Below are 22,190 nucleotides of genomic sequence, written 5' to 3'. Positions count from 1 at the left end.
AACCCTGTTGCCAATAATTTCATAATTTTGGTCCTATAAAATTTGTAATTTTAGTTTCTATTTTTTTTCGTGATTTTAGTTAATTTTTAATCATCCATAACCCTGCTCAAGTTTTAGTTTAATTATTTATTAGTGTTTTGTTGCTTTATATATGATAATAAAATTGAGAGCAATCGCATTATTTGTAATTTCTTTTCAAAGAATTGAAGAGAATTACTGGATTGATGATGACGTGGACTTTTATTAAAACTGACAATGACCAAGGCTACCAATAACCAAAGTTTAAGTGATTAAAATTGTGTAAACAAATTCAGAAATCAAAACTATTAATAATTAAAAATTAAGGAAATAAATTACAGAAGTAAAACAGAACTGAAATTACGTTTTTGATTATTACATCATTGAAAAACTTGAAAATTTCTTCACTGTCAAATATTTTTATATGAATGTAAAGAATTATATTAACAGTTGTCAAAATTATAATTTATATTAAGATATCCTACAAAATAAAGTCAAATATAATAAAATAGCTCATGCTTTTATAAAATAAATTAAAAAAATTATAATTTATATTAAGATATCCTAAAAAAAGTAAAGCCAAATATAATAAAACATAATGGTAAAGTAAAACAAAGGCCTAACCACTATTTTGGTCCTTATACGTGGAGGATTAATTTCATGTGATTCTTCAAACTTTTTTTCCTCAATTCAATCTTCATTTTATTTAAAAGGATTCAATGTACTCACTCTCTTATGTTAAATTGGTCTTAACATCATTTGAAAGGTCATCACGTCTTAGTGTAAACCCTCTTCTCCCTACCCATCTTCTTCGACAACACAATCCGACCACTCACCCTAATGACACAATCCCACCACCCAAACTCTTCAAACTCTACACCCATCAGCTTGACGCGAGATTGTAGTGGCAACTTCCACTACACTCCTTTCTCTCGTTGTTTACTTGTACTACTAGAAGAAGAAACCCTCTTCTCCCTACCCATCTTCTTCGACAACACAATCCGTCCACTCACCCTAATGACACAATCCCACCACCCAAACTCTTCAAACTCTACTCCCACCAGCTTGATGCGAGATTGTAGTCTCGTAGTACTAGAAGAAGAAGAAGATAGAGAGGGAAATGACCTTGAGAAGTGACACCTGTGAAAAGGAATTTTCATTTATGATACCTAAAAACCACAAATGTTCATCTGTTCAAAAGTCAATGAAACACAAACATAAATGATAAACCTTAAAAAGAAGAATCGAAGAAGTTGGGTTTGAAAGGAACAAACAAAGATAAAGGAAAAACACAAGAAAATAAAAATGATAGATTTAGAGAATCGAACCACAACAAGGGAAAAAGTGCAGTGGAAGTTTCCACCATGTTCTCAACATCGAGCTAATGGGAGTAGAGTTTGGAGAGTTTGGGTGGTGGTAGTCGGGGTGGGTATCGCTAGGTGGTGGGTGTAGTTAGAGTGAGCGGTTGTGGGTGTCATTAGAGTGGTGGTAGTGGTGGTGGATCATCAAGGTGGATGGTGAGATTTTATCACTAGAGAAGAAAAAAGAGAAGATTGTTTGAACTAACATGTGGTCACTTTCTAAAGAGTGTTAACACCAATTTAATGAATGGATGACATTAAGTCTTTTTAAATAAAATGGGCATTAAATTGACAACAAAAAATAAAATAAAATTAAGGGATCACATTTAATCAACCTTCCAAATAGAGGGACCAAAATATTAATTAAACCTATTATAAAATAGTTTATGTTTTTATAAAATAAATTAAAAATATATTCAAATTGAACTATGAAATCTATTTCTAGTACTACTTGAGATTGAATGAGTCTTAAATAGTAGACTCAACTAGATACTTTTGTTTATGCATGATGATGTTTTTTTTGTCTTTGCTTGATACTTTAACCATGAAAGAACTTGAGTTCACCCATCATACTTATTTTGAACTCTCCCTACATTAAATAAGATAATCCTCGTAATGAGATTCATTAGTAGCATTGAAAATAATATCGTCTACATAAAATTGCACAATTACAAAGTTATTGTTGTGCTCTTTCTAAATAAGGTTGTATCAACCTTTCCTCTTTCAAAATCAATCTCTAAAAGAAAATTGCTTAGCCCATCATACAAAGTCCTGGGAGCTTGTTTTAAACAATACAAAACCTTTATAAGTTTAAAACATGTTTTGATTTAGAAATGTCTTCAAAACCTATAGATTGTTTAACATTCGCGTCTTTGTCAATAAAACCTTTTAAAAAATAACTTTTGACATCCATATGATAAAGCTTGATATTTTCGAAATGGGAAAGGCTAATAAAATGCTTCATGGAGCAAAAGTTTGGGTGAAGTCAATATCTTATTCTTGATTGTCTCTAATAAGATATCCTTTAATAATTGTTGATACTCCCTAATATTCTCCATAAATATTCTTTGTTATTATAATTGATTTTGTTAGCACAATTATAATATATGTTATAATTATGACAATTTGTATAGATTATATTTAGGAATGTTTTAAATGTAATTAGCATAGATTAAGGTAGTTAGTTATGTAATCTTTGTATATATATATATATATATATATATATATATATATATATATATATATATATATATATATATATATATATATATATATATATATATATATATATATATATATATATATATATATATATATATATATATATATATATATATATATATATATATTGTGGCTAGAACAATAATAAAGGGGCAAGAATTACATTGTCAATTCTTCTTTATTGTACTAGAGCTTTTTCTGATATCATCAAAATGACGGACGAAGCAAAGGTGAGAAAGACAATCTCATCTTATGATATAACTACTGAAACAACACTAGAAGCCTTTTGATGCATGTTCAACTGAATAGGGAGAATTATGATGAATGGGCTCAATCTTTAAGAACTTCTTTGAGAGCAAGGAAGAGTTTGGGTTCATAGATGGAACAATAAAAAAACATATAGAAAAATCCCTAGATCTTGAAGACTAGTGGACTAATAACTCTTTGTTGGTATCATGGATAATGAACACCATTGAACCCAAACTGCATTCAACGATGTCGCACATGAAAGTAGCGAAGGACCTGTGGACAAATGTCAAGGAACGCTTCTCAGTATCTGATGGGCCATGTATACAACAACTTAAAGAAGATTTGATTGAATGCAAACAAAAAGGAATGACCATCGTTGCATATTATGGCAAGTTGAAGAAGTTGTGGGTGGATTTGGCCAACCATGAAAAGACACCTACATGTACGTGTGGCAGATACACCTGTGACCTCAAAGCCAAATTAGAAAAGAGGCGTGAAGAAGAGAAGATTCATCAATTTCTCATGGGTCTCGATGAGGCTACTTATGGGATAGTGAGATCCAACATACTTTCTCAAGATCCTTTGCCGAGTCTGAATAAAATCTATTCAATCTTGGTTCAAGAAGAACATGTGAAAAATGTTACTTGAGGCAAGGAGGATCGCAATGAGATCGTGAGCTTTGTTGTTTACAATGTAGGAAGAAGTCATGGCAGGATTGAAAGTAAGGACCGAAACATAATATGCAACAATTATAATCGCTCTGAACATGACTTTGAGAAGTGCTTTAAAGTAATTGGTTATCTTAAGTGGTGGGGAGAACGCCCTCGAGAAATTGGACGAGATAATAGTCGTGGGAAAGCTAGACAATAAGGAAAGACTATGGTTTCTAAAGGACGTGGTATGGTGACTAAAGCAAATGCAACACAAGCTTGTGTGCCCAGACCAAAACCTAATACCACAATAATCGATGTTGACAACTCTGCTACTGGTGGGCTGAATGGCGAACAGTGGTGAACTTTGGTGAATCTATTAAATAATGTCAAATTAGACACTACTGAAAAGCTAACTGGTAAGCATAATTTTACTCAATGGATTATCGATATAGGTACTTCTCATCATATGATAGGAGAGCTAGGATACTTGACTAATGCGAGAAATGTCTTGGAATGCCTAGTAGGGCTTCTATATGGAAAAAAAAATTTTGCTGCTAAGGAAAGAATGGTGGTGCTTAGTTAAACATTAAAATAAGAAATGTTCTCTATGTGCCTAACTTGAAATGCAATCTGATTTCAGTATCACGGCTTACTGATGAATGAAGTTGTATGGCTCAATTTACTGACAAATTTTGTGTTTTCAAGGATTGTGTCTAAAGAATGGTGATTGGAACAGGTGAACGAAGATAGGGGGTCTACTATCTTCAAGGAATGACTTTTGTTACCACTATTGTTGTAAAATCTAAGAATGATTTCAATTTATGGCATATAAGACTTGACACCTTTCTTGTAAGGTTATAGAGCTTATTCCAAATATTGGTGTTAGTAGAAATAATGCAAGGTGCAATAAAACTTGTGATGTTTGTCTTAGAGCAAAGCAATGTCGTGAAACTTTTCCTTTTAATATTAATAAAGCAGTGGATATTTTTTAACTAATTCATTGTGACTTGTCGGGACCCTATCAAGTTGTGTCTAATTGTGGTGCTCAATATTTTTTGACCATTGTAGAGGATTATTCACGAGCTGTATGGATTTATTTTTTAGAAGAAAAGAAAGAATTTTTCACACGCTTGTGTCAATTATTTTCTATGGTGAAACGTTAATTTAACAAGCAAGTGAAAGTTTTGCATAGTGATAATGACACAAAATTTGTTTGCATGGATAATTATTTTCAAAATCATGGGATTGCACATGAAACATCTTGTACAAGAACCCCTCAAAAAAATGGGGAGTAGAACGAAAGCATAAACACATTCTCAATGTTGCTCGTGCACTACGCTTCCAAGCATATCTTCCTATTAAATTTTGGGGCGAATGTGTTCTAATTGTAGGATATGTAATCAATCGCACACCCTTAGTTGTATTAAATGGAAAAATTTCATATGAGATGCTCTATATCAAACCATCATCTTTTAATCATTTACATGTGTTTGGGTGCTTATGTTATGTTCATAACCAAGACAATAAAGGGGAGAAATTTGCAGATCCTAGTCGGAGGTGTGTTTTCTTGGGATATTCGTATGGTACAAAGGGTTGAAGACGGCGTGCTAAAATATCGTCCACACGGTTGTGAGGTTTTGTGACATATGCCATTTGCAACATATACCCCTATCCCACTTCGCTTGCTACTTGTCACACCTCAGGTACACCTTATCCTACAACATATTATGTTAATTATGACAAGTTCTGTGTACACCATAGACATTATTTGGCACTTGTCAGTGTAAGCACTAAACCTAAGTCATTTGTTGAATCCATGAAAGATGACCGATGGAAGCAAGCCATGCAGACCAAGATATAAGCATTGGAGAATAATGGGACCTGGACGTTATAACCGCTGCCACCTGGCAAGAAAACTATTGGGAGCAAATGGATTTATCGAATAAAGTATAAATTTGATGGTTCGGTTGAGCGGTTCGTTTAGTGATACTAGAAAATAACCAAGTTGAAGGACTTGACTATACTAAAACCTTCGCTCTTGTTGGAAAGATGATAATTGTGCTTACCTTTCTAGTTATTGCAGCTGCTAGAATTTGGGAGCTTCATTAAATGGATGTTCACAATGTTTTTTTGCATGGAGATTTGCAAGAAGAAAAGTATATGAAACTTCCTTTAGGATTTCGATCTGGAATTTCAAGCAAAGTTTGCAGACTTCACAAGTCATTGTATGGCTTGAAACAAGCTCCTTGATGTTGGTTTGCAAAATTTATTAGTGCTTTGAAACACTATGGATTTACAAAATCTGCTTCCAATCATTCATTATTTACACTGCAACGTAAAAATGTGCAACTCCATGTGTTGGTCTATGTGGATGATCTCGTGATTTCTAACAATGACGATGTTGCTATCAAAGCCTTCAAAACATACTTGTGTGCATGTTTTCATATGAAAGACCTTGGACCGATGAAATATTTTCTAGGCATTGAGATGGCTCATAACTCTACTAGAATCTTCTTGTGTCAACGCAAATATGCGATATTATATTTGAAGTAGGATTGTTAGGAACTAAGCAGGTTGGCTCTCCCATAGATCCCTAACACCGCCGATCTTTAGCTGAAGGTGCTCTTCTTCCAGATCCCAAACAATATCGAAGGTTGGTAGGACGATTAATTTACCTTTCTGTTACTAGGCCTGAACTTTCTTATTGTGTGCATACAATTGCACAATTAAATCAACATCCTCAACAGAAACATTGGGAGGCTACCCTACGTGTTGTGCATTTTTTTGAAGGCTAATCCTAGACAAGGAATTTTGTTAAGTATTGATTGTGATTTACAACTTTATGCGTGGAGTGACTCAGATTAGGTTGGTTGTCCTTTGACTAGAATTCTCTTACCGGTTGGTTTATTCTTCTTAGTAATTCACCCATCTCATGGAAAACTACAAAAGAACACATTGTGTCTCGTTCTTCTGCAAAAGTAGAATATTGTTTTATGGCTACTACCATTTGTGAGCTAAAATGGCTGAAGGAACTCTTGTCATGTTTTAGTATCAATCATCATAGCCTTATAAAAACTCTAATATGATAATCATTCTGCTTTTTACATTATCGCTAATCATGGTTTCCATGAGCGAACCAAACATCGAAGTGGACTGTCACTTTGTCCGTGATGAAGTTTTGGGAGGAATTATTGCTACAGGTCATGTGCCTTCTCATGCTCAACTAACATATATCTTCACCAAGGCTTTAGGGAAGACCTAATTTGAATGTGTTTTTTCCAAGTTGGGCATTTGTAATCCATATACCCCAACTTGAGAGGAGTAATGAGATATTCCTTAATAATTGTTGGTACTCCCTAATATTCTCCATAAATATTTTCTGTTATTATAACTGATTTTGTTAGCACAATTATAATATTTGTTATAATTGTGACAGTTTGTACAAATTATATTTAGGAATGGTTTAAATGTAATTAGTATAGATTGAGATAGCTAGTTATATAATCTTTGTGTATATATATTGCGGTTGGAACAACAATAAAGGGACAAGAATTACATTGTCAATTCTTCTTTAGTATCATAGTGCTAATATAGGTTTATTTCTTACCACTTTACTATCTTACTTTTTTTTTAGGCTCATCGTGTTTCAATCACACTTTGATCAGATGGAGGAGGTACCAAAGACAAGACATCACTTTTGGTGAACTAGTTTAGTTTTTCCTCCATTGCTGGAATCTAGTTTTATCTAATAGGGATTCATTTATGTTTTTCCACTCTTCTTGCTTTTAGCTGCTAATTTGCATCTATGTAAATTCAAGATCAAAATCTAACAACCATCAATTTGAGAAAAGTTGTTAAATTTTATATTTACGGTTTCTTCAATAATCAAGGTATAAGGGTTATAAATTGTTAAATTTTACATTTTGTTGAGGTTTTCTTAGTGAAGAGAAATTGCGGTATATGTAATTTAACTCACAGAATATCTAAAACTCTCTATTTTTGAACTCAAATCCATGGCCACTTTGATACTTTGAGAAATAAAAACCTTGCTTCTTTAATACCCAAATTTTCTTAGGTCCTTTCCAATTAACACTATGGTGTCCAAATTTACCATAATGGGAACAAAAACTTATTTTCTTTTTATGAGGACTGTTATTATGATCTTTCTTTCCTTGAAGATCACATCCAAGTTCACTCTTATCCAACACATGACTGAAGGTTGAAACCAAAAGATTTTGAGCTTTAGAGCTCTCAACAAATTTTTTGAAATCATGCTTTCAACATGTTATCTTTTCCTCCCAACTGTTGGTTTTGACTACGTTTAATAATGTAATTTGTTTTAGAGTAGATACTTTCTAACAATATGTAACTTTGTGAGCTTATCTAATATTGCATAGTTAGGCGATGGTTTTCTTCAAATTATATGTCAATCTTTTGTTAAAAAATATAGTTAAAAGGACTCTTCCTTCTCAAGTTAGTTTAAGTAAAGTAACATGCAACATAATATATTAAGGAAAGAAAATTATTAAACATATCTTGTATAGGTTCATCTGATAGTGCAAAGTGATTCCAATTATTGACCAACTAGTAAAGTTTCATTAGGTAAACTACTCTTGCAAAGTACAAATAAGTACTCTTTCATATCATAATCATTCATGGCTAACCTCGTACAAGTATTATTTTGTATCATAGCCATTTCTGAGTAACCCTATCAAGTATTCTTTGACACTTAACATCTCTTAGCTAAAAATCCTAATTATTTCTTCAGATTATAGCCACCTTTGACTAATCTTATATGAGTATTGTTTAAATAACTAGCAACTCATGGCTTAATGTGAGTATTCTTTAAACAACAAGCAACTCCTAACTTAAGACAAAGAGAATGTGTTTTGTGATCAACATGTCATAGGTTTCGCTCACTAGAGATGTGTTGCATCATTCTCCATTTACAAGGATAAGCACTCTTTACTATTTTTCTAAAGGTTGAACATAAATCGTATTCTTTCAAAGCTTCAAGGAACCAAAAAAAATTGGAAGAGTTTTAGCACTTGCAAATAATTATTTTTCTTGATGTCTTTTTCTTCATAAAGAGTCCTTAAATAGGTGCTTGAAGGAGCAATTGTTGCTATCTCTTTTCTGGCTATTGAGTTTCTTTGAACTCATTTTGAATATCTTCTTCTCTTCTATTCTATAACAAGTTTGATAATTGATAAGATTTAAATCTACTTCATGCATCATTAATTATTCTTCGTGCAACATCCTTGATAGCTAATAATATTTATCTCCCTGGGTTACATGGTGTTTTATCCAAGTCATGATAAAAACGCACATCGTACATGAAAAATAGATGGAACTGTTGAACTATTCTTATTTTAGGACAATTGGTGGACAAAGAAACTTACCTAAATCCTCTAGAGATTTTAGAATGCAATTGCATTTAGAGTGGATCTTGCAATAGATGGTGAAGACATTACCTGTAACATGGAATTAAGCTTCAAGAATATCTAGCTTAAAGTTTGTTTGCACTTTCATCTTATCATCATCATCACTTATAACATGAAGTGAAAGAAACCATTTAGTGCTTAGTCGTTTTATCGGACAAAGCACTCCCATGATCCAGTCTTTTTAAACGTCGATCAAACAAAACTTATTCATATAGTTAATGAAAATTATATAGTTGTTGAATTTTATTCTAGCAATATCCGAATACACTCAACATAAATGTTACATAGTATAGAAAAATCACAAAACATCTCTCCATTCAGAAAATTTCTACACCATAAAATTAAAACAATCATTTGAACAAATTCTCAAGTAAAAGTTTCATTCCATTTCTTCATATTTCTACATCATTCCAACTTTATTATTTTATTTTTTTTTGATCATATTCTCTTCAAGATATCGCATAAATTTAACCAAAAATTTCTTCTACATGATCTAAATATTTGTCCTCATATCTCACATTAATATTGAACACACCACATGCGTTCAAAATACATTCTCCTCCAAAAATTATAAACCTTCTTTAATTTTATCCATTATAAACACAAATATGAACAAAAACAAAAAGATAAAAATCTCCCTTTACATTCCACATCAATATAAAATGCTCTCTTAATACTTTTGTCCTTCAAAAATTATCAATATTTTTTATTTCCAACCATAACGTAAAACAGATATGAACAAAATAATAAGAAAAAAAAAATTCCTTACATTCCACATCAATCTTAATCTGAGAATAATTAACATCATCTACCCTCAAAATGCTTTTCTTGCTAAAACATTTTCTTTTCTTTCTCTCCAATTCTAATTAAAACAAAATAATTATAATCAAAATAATAAACTACACAGAAACATCTCTTATCTTTTTTCTTATAGTATCTATACTTTCTTGAAATATTTTTCTTGATGAACATTTATTCCTTTCTATATCTATATATTTCATTTTTCCTTCGATATCTTTTCTCAATTTCCTACATTTATACGTAATTTTGTTTTTTAATTGACATTAATATATTAAAATTGCTCACGGGCTAATTTTGTTTCTATAAAATATCTATATTTTCTTAAGTATATATAATTAATTTTAAGTATATACTTTTTAACTAAAAAACTTTACATACATTAAAAGAAAAGTTAATCAATACTTTTGTCGAAGGTAATTATTCAACCGTTTCTCAATATTACTCTTTTACTTAATTTTGAATCCTAATTTTGTTTAAAATTATGTCATGTTGGCTTTTACTTTAAATTGACGTTAATATCATTTAATGGATGTTACATGTTAGTATATTAAATTTTAATATATTTTTTTCTTTTTTTCGTAAACCTTTTTTTATTTTTTCATCTCCTTCCTTCTCCTCCCTCATTCCATCCCTCTTTCTCTTTCTCCTTCTCCTTCCTCCTCCTCTTCCACTACACCACACCCACTAGCAAATTCTCTCCACACACAACATTAGTCAAATTCATTCTGGATATTTTTGAAAATTTAGTTATCATTGTTAGCAAAAAAAAAAAAAACATTGTTTCCATTACTAGTGGTGCTTGTGGGCATTAGCCTTGTGTGTGTGAGAGGACAGGGACGGATCTATAAATACAAGAAAGGGATTATTGAAAGGAAATAAAAATTAAATCACAATACATAAATACATGATACTTCTTATTTAAGTTGGTTGTGCACGTTGTTCCTTCATGTCATAAAATTTATCAACCATAGAGTTTGTATCAAACTTCTCAACAATCCTTTTCTCAATGTAGGTAATCAAACAATCAACTAGAAATTCATCTCCCATATTATTTCTGAGACAATTTTTAACAATCTTCATAGCTGAAAAATAGCTCTCAATTGTAGCAATTGAAACAGATAGAATTAATACCAATGAATTAAACGATCAATTAAGGGATAAGTCAAATATTTTCTTGTTTTCACCAATCCTTGACATAGCTTAGAAATTTTAGATAGATTTATCATTTCAAAATAAAATGGAACATCAAGTTCATAATGTTGAGCATGTATTCTAAGATGCAACATTCCCTGATCTGTAAAATCATCGGGATAAAATTTTATTGCCAAATTACAAATTTTCTCTCCACATCAAATGATTGTAAGTAATTTCACTATATTATCACAAAAATATACTATTAAACTTATGTAACTCACAATGGGTTTGTGTTGACTTACTTAAGCATATTTTGTTTTTTCAATTTATTGTGTATATTTATTACTATACAATCAAAGTGTATTGAGTTGGCTCATCAATTTATTATAGTACAATCAAAGTGTTCACCTATTTAACTAAGCATTACTATAAAGATAGTTAGTGAAAATCAAAGTGTCAATCTATATAATTGGACAAACAAACCAATTAAGCATCTAAACATCCATACATTATTTAACAACATTCTAGTTTTTTAAAAAATCAAATTGTCAACCTACATAAATAGAAGTTGTCAAACTCACACTTAAAAAACTTTAATATTTTCCAACCCAACTAATGATGAGTCAAGTTAGCATGAGTCAGGTTAGCAGATGAATTTGAATCCATTTTGACACTTTAATGTACTAAATATAGTGTAACAAAATAAAAACATGAAAATTATGAATGTAGTTGGTAGATATGTTATGCAATAGATGACAACAACTATCCGAAGCTAATATTGAAAGAGGTGGAGAATAAGTAATTCATTATATTTTATCAATTCATTAGTAAGTAAAAGTTTTGCAACTTATGTTGGTGTTTTTCATGAATACATATTAACCTTACAAGAGTCATGTAGACAAAATATTTTATCTAATTTTATCGCACTTTGGATAATTGACATATTTGAATAATATTTACACTTTATAGTTGATTAATTTAACTTATTTAAAATAGTTTATTTTAAAAGTTTTATTGATAATTTTAATGTTAAAGTATAATTATTGGCACAAACCTACAATACTTTCTTGTATAACCTAAATGTCTTTTTTTGAAAAAAGGAAACAATGATGGAGGTATTTCAAGAACTTTTATTTTAGTTTAGATAAAATGTCCAATTATTCAGTTTAAAATTTTGATCAATATGCCATATAAATTTTTTAGAATCAATAATAGCTAAAGTATTTGAAATTTAATGATAAATTTAGATTCTAATTTATTAATTAATTATAATTTTTTTGTTAATGATAGAGACTATTTTAAATATCAATAATTTTTAATTTATAAAATATTGTTTAACTTAGTTAATATAATAACTAATTATCTTTTATCACTAAACTAAGTTGCTACTTATAGAGTATTTTGAACTTGATCCAAGTGATGTAAATGAATTATTTGTGTCCTAATCTGTCTCTGCTACCAAGGAAAATTAGTGGAAGTGTACATGATCGATCATTATAGAGAATATCTTATTGTAGTCATTACTATGCTTCTAGTTATTAACGTGTCTTAGAGCTTGTTTAAACTATACATGTTTTTCTTTAATATGCACACCTTTTTTATTTCTTTTTTCTGAGAAGCCTTCAAGTTGATGCATGTAAATCTTCTTATCTAAATCTCCACGAAAAAATGTAATCTTGATTGGTCAACAATATATATCAAGTATTTTTCTAGTAGGCATATGAGGCAGAGAATACCTTCTTAAAAATAAGAGTTAGGGTATAAGGCTTTGATGTGTCAAGTTGTTAATCATTATTATTTTCAATTGATTCATTGAGTTAGGGGACATCTTCCACCTTTACACATACACACTACACCACTTCATTCTAAGTTGCTAATGTATGTGTTTTCTTTGTCCTTGTACATCACTCTTTCATTGAATATCACATCTCTATTAGGAATCATCTTTTTGTTTTCATTATTCCATTGGTTGTAACCAAACTCATTCTCATCATAACCAATGAAAGTGCATACCTTTGATTTGGGATGAAATTTTTTTCTACCTTGGTCACTATTATGCAATTTTGTCTCATCCTCTACCAAGGCTTTCCAAAATATTGATTATAACAATAAATTTAGTTTTCTAATTGTAAAACGTTTAAGTGCTCAAATGTATCAACAAACTCATTTCATTCTTTTTGTTAATGATTCTAAAAACAAAATACTTTTGTGGGTTATAATTATCATTTGTTTTTCTCAAATAATATTAGAAGGTTTTGGTATTGTCGTGGAGATTCTATTTTCTTTACAATTATTTAGCTATTCCTTTATGGGATTAGAAATTGTAAAATCTTATAAACATTTGTAATCAATTCATTTGATTTTTTCCTTTTTCGAAGATCAACTAATATATTTAAATCATAAATCAGATATACGAATACCATATCCTACCCATCTGGAAGATACTTATGTTTCAAAAAGTATATCCATACATTTTTATAATGATCACCAATAAAAGCCACAAATTATTGCTTCCACAAATGACATTTTTTTGTAGTTTTGTAAGAAGTGTCATTCTTTTTACTAAACATTTGTCATTACATCCTTTAAAATCTTCTAATGCTCTCCATGTTGCGTAGCATCGGTCAATTGGCCTATTGAAATTAAGTTTTTTGTCAAATCAAGAATATGTCTAACATTTTTAAACTCACATACAAAGTCCATTTAACTTAATCTCCCCTACACTTTTACCAACAATCTCACAATATTTCTCATTATATCAAAGTAAACATTGTCAAGGATTCTAGGAATATAATTCTCAAAGAATTCTTTATATGAAGTGCCATAAATGGATGCTCTAAATCCTAACACATAAGACTCTTCTTTTTCTCTTCCCAAGGTATAAGCAACATCTTCCCATGCCTTCTCTAGATTCTTTGTTGCATTCTTCCACTATTTTTTTTTTGCCTAAATTTTTCACAATTAAAATACTCAATTAGTTGTGGGAACTACAATTATTCTTGGACATATACCTCATTCATGTATTTACCACATCCATTTCCTCTAGTTAAATTTTCTCACTCTATGAAAAAATTGAAGAGTTTGGAGATTCAACTAGTTTTCTCTATTAAATCATTTCACTAAGGATTAGACCATGCATATCATTGAATCTCAATTTGATGCTTCTTGATTAGCTACTTTTAGTTGTGACAATATCATTTCAACTTTCAGTTAGAGAAGATAAAAGTATCAATGATTGCACTTCTTTATGAAATTTAATTCCAACTAAACTCACTGATAGACTATATTGAGTTCATTAAGATGTGGCACTACCAATGCATCTTCTATGTCCGCAAATTACATAATTACCTCATCAAATGAACTTTATTTAAGGCTAATGATTTTTCATACACATTACTCAAAGTCTCTACAAGAACCATTGTGGTTTTTTTGTTTGCAATATTAATTGCAACATTGCAAGATAACATGACTCAGATGATTTTGAGGTCAAGAAGATCCCAATATTCATCCTTTAATCCCTCTTATTTGTTCCTAAGGAGAGGTTAATACAAATTTTTGTTAAATAGATAATATTTTATTTTACATCTCCCAAAAGTAAAATTTTGTACCATTAAACTTCTCAATTTTAACCTTTATTTCCTATACAACCATTTCTCTCACTCAAATTTGTCCTTATAAATTTTTTAGAATTAGTAAAAATTAACACCAAAGCTAATATACTAGTTAATGAGAAATTATGAAAAAAATCTTATAATTAGATTTATAACATATAAAATAAATATTGAACAATTGCACACAAAATTGATAGTGGATTTAAGTTAACTATGCATATGTACCATGTTGATGTAGATATATTATTGGTAAAGGAGAAACAAAATATATATACAAACATTCAACTCACAATCTAGTTACACTTACGAAATATAAATAATATTTTTCTCCTCAAGAATTTTCACTCTCTCACATTGTTTTCTTTTCTTGTTTAATTATTTATTTAATGTAGTTATAACATGATATTATTTATACATACACATGCAGAGCTTATAATCCTTGCATTTTATTTTCCTATTTTTAAGTATTTCTCAAATATATTTGTTTTCTTATTTTGCCTCAACAAAGGAACAAATTCGTCCATTAAATTTTGCTTTGCATGATGTCCAACAATCTCCCACTTAAAGACTAATTTCAATTTGCATTTACACTCCATAATGCAAGAAGCCTTCACATGTTTTCCATTCTAGTAGGCTAGTGAAGTACAACACAAGTTCAATTTCTTAATGGTTACTTCATTTGTCAACATAGTTATTGGATTCTTGTTTATATTATCACCTCATCTTGAACCAAAGATTTGGTAGAGTGATAAAGGATATTGGGGTCTTCTTGACAGGCAAGCCCTCAAAGCTATTTGTTTGACATTATGGAACTCTATCCCGTTTGCATGGAAAATTCATAAGCTATATAAATGGAGTTCATTTGCTATGGTGGTTGTTTAGTTTGCAAAAAATAAGAAGGGCATCAACACAACATCACAATGAACTCAATATAGTCACAAATCGATTGAGATTTATTGGAATTGAATTCGATGAAGAAATATGAGCATTGATACTTTTTGTCTTTTTTATTGAAAGAATGGAATGTTGTTGTCACATGTGTGAATAGTTCATAAAAAGTAATAAATTGAAATTTGATGATGTTCGTAATATGATTCTTAATAAAGAGATTCAACAAAAAGAGCGAAGTGAGAAAGTTAAGTGAATCAATCAACCTCTTCATTTTTTAATACAAAACCAAGAGGGAGAAAATCGATTACGATATAATAGGAGCGTCGTATAAAAAGACCACAAGAGTTCCAAATATAAGAATTATCAAAGTTCCCATAAAGACCATCAAGTGTTTTAGAATTATGGAAAGATTAGACATTACAAAAATCAGTGCAAGATTTCATCAAAGAATAAAAAGGGAAAGTCGAGACAAATCTTAAATCCACCTTAGAAGGTTATAATGTGTCAATATGCTCTTTAGAAAGCAAGGAAGAATCTTGGATGTTAGATTCAAGAGCATCTCTTCATGCTACTTCTCAAAAATAATTCTTTGAGAATTATGTCCTTGGTAATCTTGGAAAATTTTCCTTGATAATGGACAATATTTTCATATTGTTGGGAAAGGTGTTGCGAAGATTAAGTTGAACGAGTCAATTTGGGAATTGAAAAATATCAAACACATATAATTTGGCGAAGAACTAATGGTTACACAACAGTCCTCCACGACTATCATAGGAAGATTTCAAAGGGTGTAATGACAATTGTTTTAAGGTAAAAAGTGTAGTACTCTTTACAAGACTATAAGAGCATGTTATTTTATTGTAGTTTCAACAAATGAAAATCTCAATTATGATACCAAAGGTTAGTCAATATAATGAGAAATGAATGAAGATTATGCACTCAAAGGATAAATTATTGAGCCTTCGATTAATAGAAATTGACATTTGTGAATACTGTAAGTTAAAAAGTATAAACGAGTTAGCTTTCAAATAAGTGGATGCACCCCAAAGAAAGAGAAACTTGTTTGACATTTGTGAATACTATATAAGTTAGAAACTATAAACAAGTTAGCTTTCAAATAAGTGGAAGCACCCCAAAGAAAGAGAAACTTGTTTGACATTTGTGAATACTATATAAGTTAGAAAGTATAAACAAGTTAGCTTTCAAATAAGTGGAAGCACCCCCAAAGAAAGAGAAACTTGTGCTTGCTCCCTTTGAGGTTCAGCAACTACCTCATCCATTGGTTGGAAGCAAAATGTCGATACTTTTATTGCTAATCATTCTAAGAAAGTATGGATGTGCTTTCCGAAACATAAGTATGAAGTATTTGAAGCTTTCAAGATTTGGAAAGTCACGGTAGAAAATGAGGTAGGATTGAAGAACAAAATTCTTATAACTAACAATAATGATGAATACAAAGACAATATATTCATGCTTACCAAATAACTCTAAAAAAAGTATTTAATGCAACACCTTAGTTATCAATTGAGGTTCACTAATACCATTAGAGCACAAAATGGCAAAAGGTGTATGGAATGGAAAATAGGTTTTTGGTTGCGTAGCATATGTGCATAATAGTGGAAGAATAAACTTGATCCTAAATTGAAGAAGTTCACTTTCATTGGTTATGGTGAGAATGATTGTGGCTACCGCCTACAGGATAATGAAATAAAAAAATGATTCATAGTAGACATCCATTTTAGCAAAAGAGTCGTGTACAAGGACACAAATATCACATATATTAGCAACTTAGAGCAAAGTTCCTAGTGTATATAAATGTGGATGGTGTCCCAAAAACTCTTATAATTGATGCTCCTCACCTAGAGGAATTAATTGAAAATAACAATGACAAACAACATGACATGTGATAGCCTTCTACTCCAACTCCTATTTTGAAAAGATCTCATATTCCCTAGAGGAAATACCTGAATTATATACTTTTAATTGGTGAATGAAAGCCTGATATCTATGTGGAAGCATGTCAAACTTCATATGCTAGTGAGTAGGATTTGCCATGAAAGATGATATGAAGTCTTTAATATCTAATAATACATGGAAACAAATAGAGCTAACTATTGAGAAAAAGGCATTTCACGGCAATTTAGTGTAGTGTATTGTGTGAAGGAAGATCATGATGGCCCTAATAGATACAAGTATGACTAGTTGTCAAAGGATTTCAAGAAAAAAGGAAGAAGTTGACTACACATAAATCTTTGGTCAAGTTGTAAAGTTCAACGCTATCAAGTCAATCTTAAGTATCATTACCTAGTGAAAGGCTCTTAACTTGAGCAACTGGACATAAAACCCTTGATTTTTTTCCTCAGAACTTATGAGGAGATTTGCATGCATGAACCTGGAGGTAAGAAGGCAAAATAATATATGTATATTACAGAAAAGTTTGTGTGGTTTCACTACTAGAAACTTTCATAAAACATGGAATTTTTCTTGCAAATTTGCTAAATAAATTTGCATGAAAAAACTTTTTTCTACCATTTTTTTCTAAGAATTTTAATTGGTATGTAATTCCTTCATGGGTAATTATTTTCTACAAAATTATAAAATTTGCAAGTATTTCCTACAAAATTTGTTGTGAAAAGTGTTTTATACAAAATATTTTGCAAGAAAATTGGTAGCAATTTCTTGCAAATTTTTTTTCACAACAAAATTTGTAAGTATGTCTTACCAAAAAATTTTTAAAACAAAATTGGCATGAAATATGAGTTTTTTTAGTAGTGTTTGAAACAAGCTCTAAGACAAATGATATAAGAAGTTTGAAAGCTTCATGCATAGAAAGGGATTTTAGAAGTTCAATGCCAACCACTACCGTTACTTTAAGAGATATAAGTCTATTTATATGATTTTGTTACTTTATGTTGATGATATGATAGTAGCCAATTTAGATATGGACAAGATCAAAAGTTTGAAGCAACAATTGTCGAAAGAGTTTGATATGAAGGACTTGATTCCAACAAAAAAGATCCTTTGACTGCAAATCATGAGACATAAGCAAGAGGCATGTTATATCTTAGGTAGATTACATAAACCATGTTTCACAAAGATTCAACATGCATAACACCAAATCGATTAGAACACCTTTGGCCAATCATTTTCTCTTATTCAAGGATTAGTCCCTTTAGACAGAAGAGGAAAAAGAAATCGTGGCTAAAATTTCATATTCTTCAACAATTGAAAGTCTGATGTACATAATGGTCTATATGAGACCAAGAATTAGTCACGTAATGGGATTTGTTAGCCTATTTATGTCAAATCCAAGTAAAGCTTATAGGAAAGTAGTTAAATGAAATTTGAGGTATCTACAAGGCATTACAGGAAAGAATTTGTGATTTAGTAAAGGGGAATTAAAAGTACCTTTGGAAATGCAAACTTTGAGGGTGAAGTTGATCATCAAATAAGTATCATTGGTTACATTTTTGTTGCTAATACTATAAATGTTAGTTTGATATCCCATGTATATATAAGATTGTCGCTTTATTCATTACAAAGTTGAGTCTGTAGCAATGAAATGAGTCAGTAAAGAATTTATATGGTTTCAACATTTGTTATAAGTTGAGATTCATCTAGAAGAGTGTTTTCCATAAAAACTCATCTTTAGTTCATGAGATTTTTTCTAATGGGATGCTATATATCGAGAAAGATTTAAGAAGTAAGAATCTAAGAGACATATTTATAAAGGTAGTAATCATAGATAAATTAAAGTTGTAATCAACTTCAATATACAAGAGAATGATGTTGCATTTGTTAAGATCTGAAGACAAATTGAAATTAGAGTTGGAGATTGTTGTACTTGGTAATGTAAAGCAAAATTTCATGGAAGTATTTCTAAGCTAAAGAAAAAAAAAACAATAAATTATAGAAAAGTGTAAAAATAAAAAGGAAAAAAAATGGAAGGATTAGAAACTTTGCATGTATAAATAACATATGTTATAATTATGCAAATAATATTCTAACTTCGAAGAAAAGGAAAGAGAGAAAATAAGAATTAAAAATAATATTTTATTTTCTGATTTATTTGGATTGTAAGTTTAATATTTTTAAACACTTTCATTTTTTGTTTTTTCTTTATCAATAATATATCTTCAACAACTAAAAGATGTAAACATAATTTACTTAATTTTAATATCAATTTTGTATGTAATTATTCTGTATTTATTTTATTTTTTGTAAAGGCAAATATCCAAACAAGCCTAACGTCCAATTTATAATTTAAATTAACTAAAAGTAAATCTAATTTAGTATTGAAACTTACACTTGTAATTAGCATCAAAGCAATCCACATTTACAATTAAAATAGGTTGAAAAAATACCTATTTGACTTTTGACTTTCTCAATTTGAAATAATAGGTTGAAAAAATAGGTTGAAGATCAATTTGAAAGTCTGATGTCGGTAAACTATCAAATCCCCACGATAGAACTTATTTGACTTTCTCCTTTGTATTTCAGCTTATGCTGCTTTGAACACTTCAAAATACTCCGTAGATAATTTTACTCTCCCCTTCTTAGGCATTCTTAGCCCTTGTTTATATTATTAATGATTATTGATGTATCGTTCTTTTTCATTCCACACCCAAAGAAATCAAATAGATAAAGTAAGTTTTAAAGATTTACCCTTGTGGACTTTAACTTTGGATTTGTTGCCTCCATCATCCTTCTTTTGTTCAAATTCTACAACGATTGAGCAAAACCTAGTGTTTAAAATTAACAACAAAGTTAAATAATACAATGTACATAACTTAATGTGAAAGTTAAAAAATGGAGAAAATAGGTGAAAAACTTAGAAAAAAAGAGTTAAAGGAAAAAGCAAAATGAAATAAATACTATTTTCAAAAGATTGAAAAGAATCCTACAGACTGTCTTGTGACTCTAACCATTCTCCTAATATGAAAAAGCAAACTAAACTGTCTCAAATGATATTATAATTAAATAATTTTTTATCATAATTGAAGCAACAATAACCTTTTCTTAATAATTTATGGATTAATCATATTGAGAAATTATGTTGTTGGAAATTCTGAACGCATGATGAATAATCCAATTTCAATCTTATTTCTTTTATATATTCAAAATGGCATCACCAAGAATAGATTATCAAATCACTTTACTAAACCACCACAAAGAAAAAAAAACATATCAATTAGCTTTACCCTATAAACATTGTAAACACTTCATGGACACTCGAATAAAACTCACAAAGAAACATCAAAGATATTCCAAAGAAGCTAGTTTTAAATTATGATTGTTCTTAATTACTTGTAGTGGTGGTATAAAGTGGTTTCTTGTTTGAATCTTGAACTCTTCCAATTGTTCTGTTTCTAAATTGGGTTTCTCAGTTATGAGAAAGCATAGATATAGAAAGGAAATTTTGTTGCTTATCAGAAAATTTCTCCGGAAATGAAGAAACTCCAGCAGTGTAACGGCCTCCATTCCGTTTGAGCTAGTCATCAGCCACTTCAAGCGGGGTTAAAAACCTTTCTAAATTGCCACATCACATCTTTGTTAAGTTTGGTAATGGAAGTTATTAAATAAAGGAGATATAGGAAAATGATTGTTTGACAAAGTAAATTTGACAATTTTTTTGACAAACTGACGTGGCTTTAATTAATTGAATTTTTTAACTCAAAAAATATTGCATGCACGTGTGAGAGAGAAATGTGAAGGACAACATTTGAATTGGTTTGGTTGCACTACACTGTGGTTCTCCTTCACAAAATCAACAGAAGCTCCAGTGCATGATTCAAGCCTCTGGTGCTTTACCAAAATCTCATTCTCGGTGCAGATTGGAATTCTTCAATCCCACCTACGCGAAAGCCTTTCTTCCCCACGTTGGTTCACGAAATTGTAGTAGAACGTTCCTCACGGTGGTTGATGGAAAACCCTTCATCGATGGAGAACACAAAATCCATTTCTCGCAGCTGATTCAACTCACGAAAGTTGTTCATCGCACGATAGTCTTTCTTCCCGACATTGCTTCACCAATTTGCAGGTTGGGTTTTTCGATTGGAAATCAATTTGGGATTTAGGGTTTCGATTGAAAACCATAGCTTTTTCGATTTGAAAGCATTTTGGGGGTTAGGGTTTTGATTGTGAACCATTCCAGCATGGGTTGTTTTAAAAATGAAAACCCTTATGGGAATTTCTGTTTGAGCGTTTGGGAAAAGTGTCGTAATTATTAAAAATTGATTGAGTGAAGTTTATTTTTAGTTACGTTTGTTTTCATGTATGAATGTTTTCACGTAGTACCATGTTTGCTTAATGTATTAATATTTAGCATTTCAACTTCTAATTAAATGGCAAACACTAAGTAGTTATATGGCAAACTCAGTTAGTTATATTGAACAACATGTTTGCCACAGTCATGTCGAAATTGTATTGGAACTCCTTTGGTGCAAGGCAAAATGCACACTTTCCCTATCCAAACATGACATGATATTGGATCTACTAAGGTTTCGGTGGCAGACAATTACAAATTAAGTGGCAGACGCAGTAGTAATTTTTTGACAAAACTTTCCCACTGCACTAATGAATTCGTTTTGAAATGAATTCCACCATTGCAACAACTGCACATTTGTTTTTGTTATTTCAGTGCATAATTGGGTCTATGCATGGTGTGGACTGGAAATAAATCACTGGATTTTGTTTTGTCTTATCACTTTATGTCATGCTCATAATCTTCAAAAATAAGTTGCTCAAAAAAATGATGTTTTAATGGCAATCACCAACAACGTATATGGCAAACACAGTAACGGCTTT

At 30.5% G+C, this 22,190-nt stretch overlaps 1 long non-coding RNA gene and 1 pseudogene across 1 annotated transcript; one reads left to right on the top strand and one right to left on the bottom strand.

The window, feature by feature from the left end:
- The first annotated feature begins 2,316 nt into the window (after window positions 1-2,316).
- On the top strand, window positions 2,317-3,497 carry LOC146880934 (uncharacterized; annotated as a pseudogene).
- An 8,843-nt stretch (window positions 3,498-12,340) lies between these two features.
- Window positions 12,341-20,740, bottom strand: LOC146880933 (uncharacterized). Its single transcript, XR_014986095.1, has 3 exons — window positions 20,691-20,740; window positions 20,049-20,125; window positions 12,341-13,514 (listed from the first exon to the last, which is right to left on the bottom strand). It is a non-coding gene; the product is annotated as an uncharacterized LOC146880933 (long non-coding RNA).
- Window positions 20,741-22,190: the final 1,450 nt, after the last annotated feature.

This window comes from Vigna unguiculata, chromosome 11, assembly GCF_037176805.1.
Source record: "Vigna unguiculata cultivar grain cowpea cultivar isolate G323 ecotype 2 chromosome 11, ASM3717680v1, whole genome shotgun sequence".
Classification (NCBI taxonomy): domain Eukaryota; kingdom Viridiplantae; phylum Streptophyta; class Magnoliopsida; order Fabales; family Fabaceae; genus Vigna; species Vigna unguiculata.
This window is presented reverse-complemented; position numbering and strand designations above follow the sequence as displayed.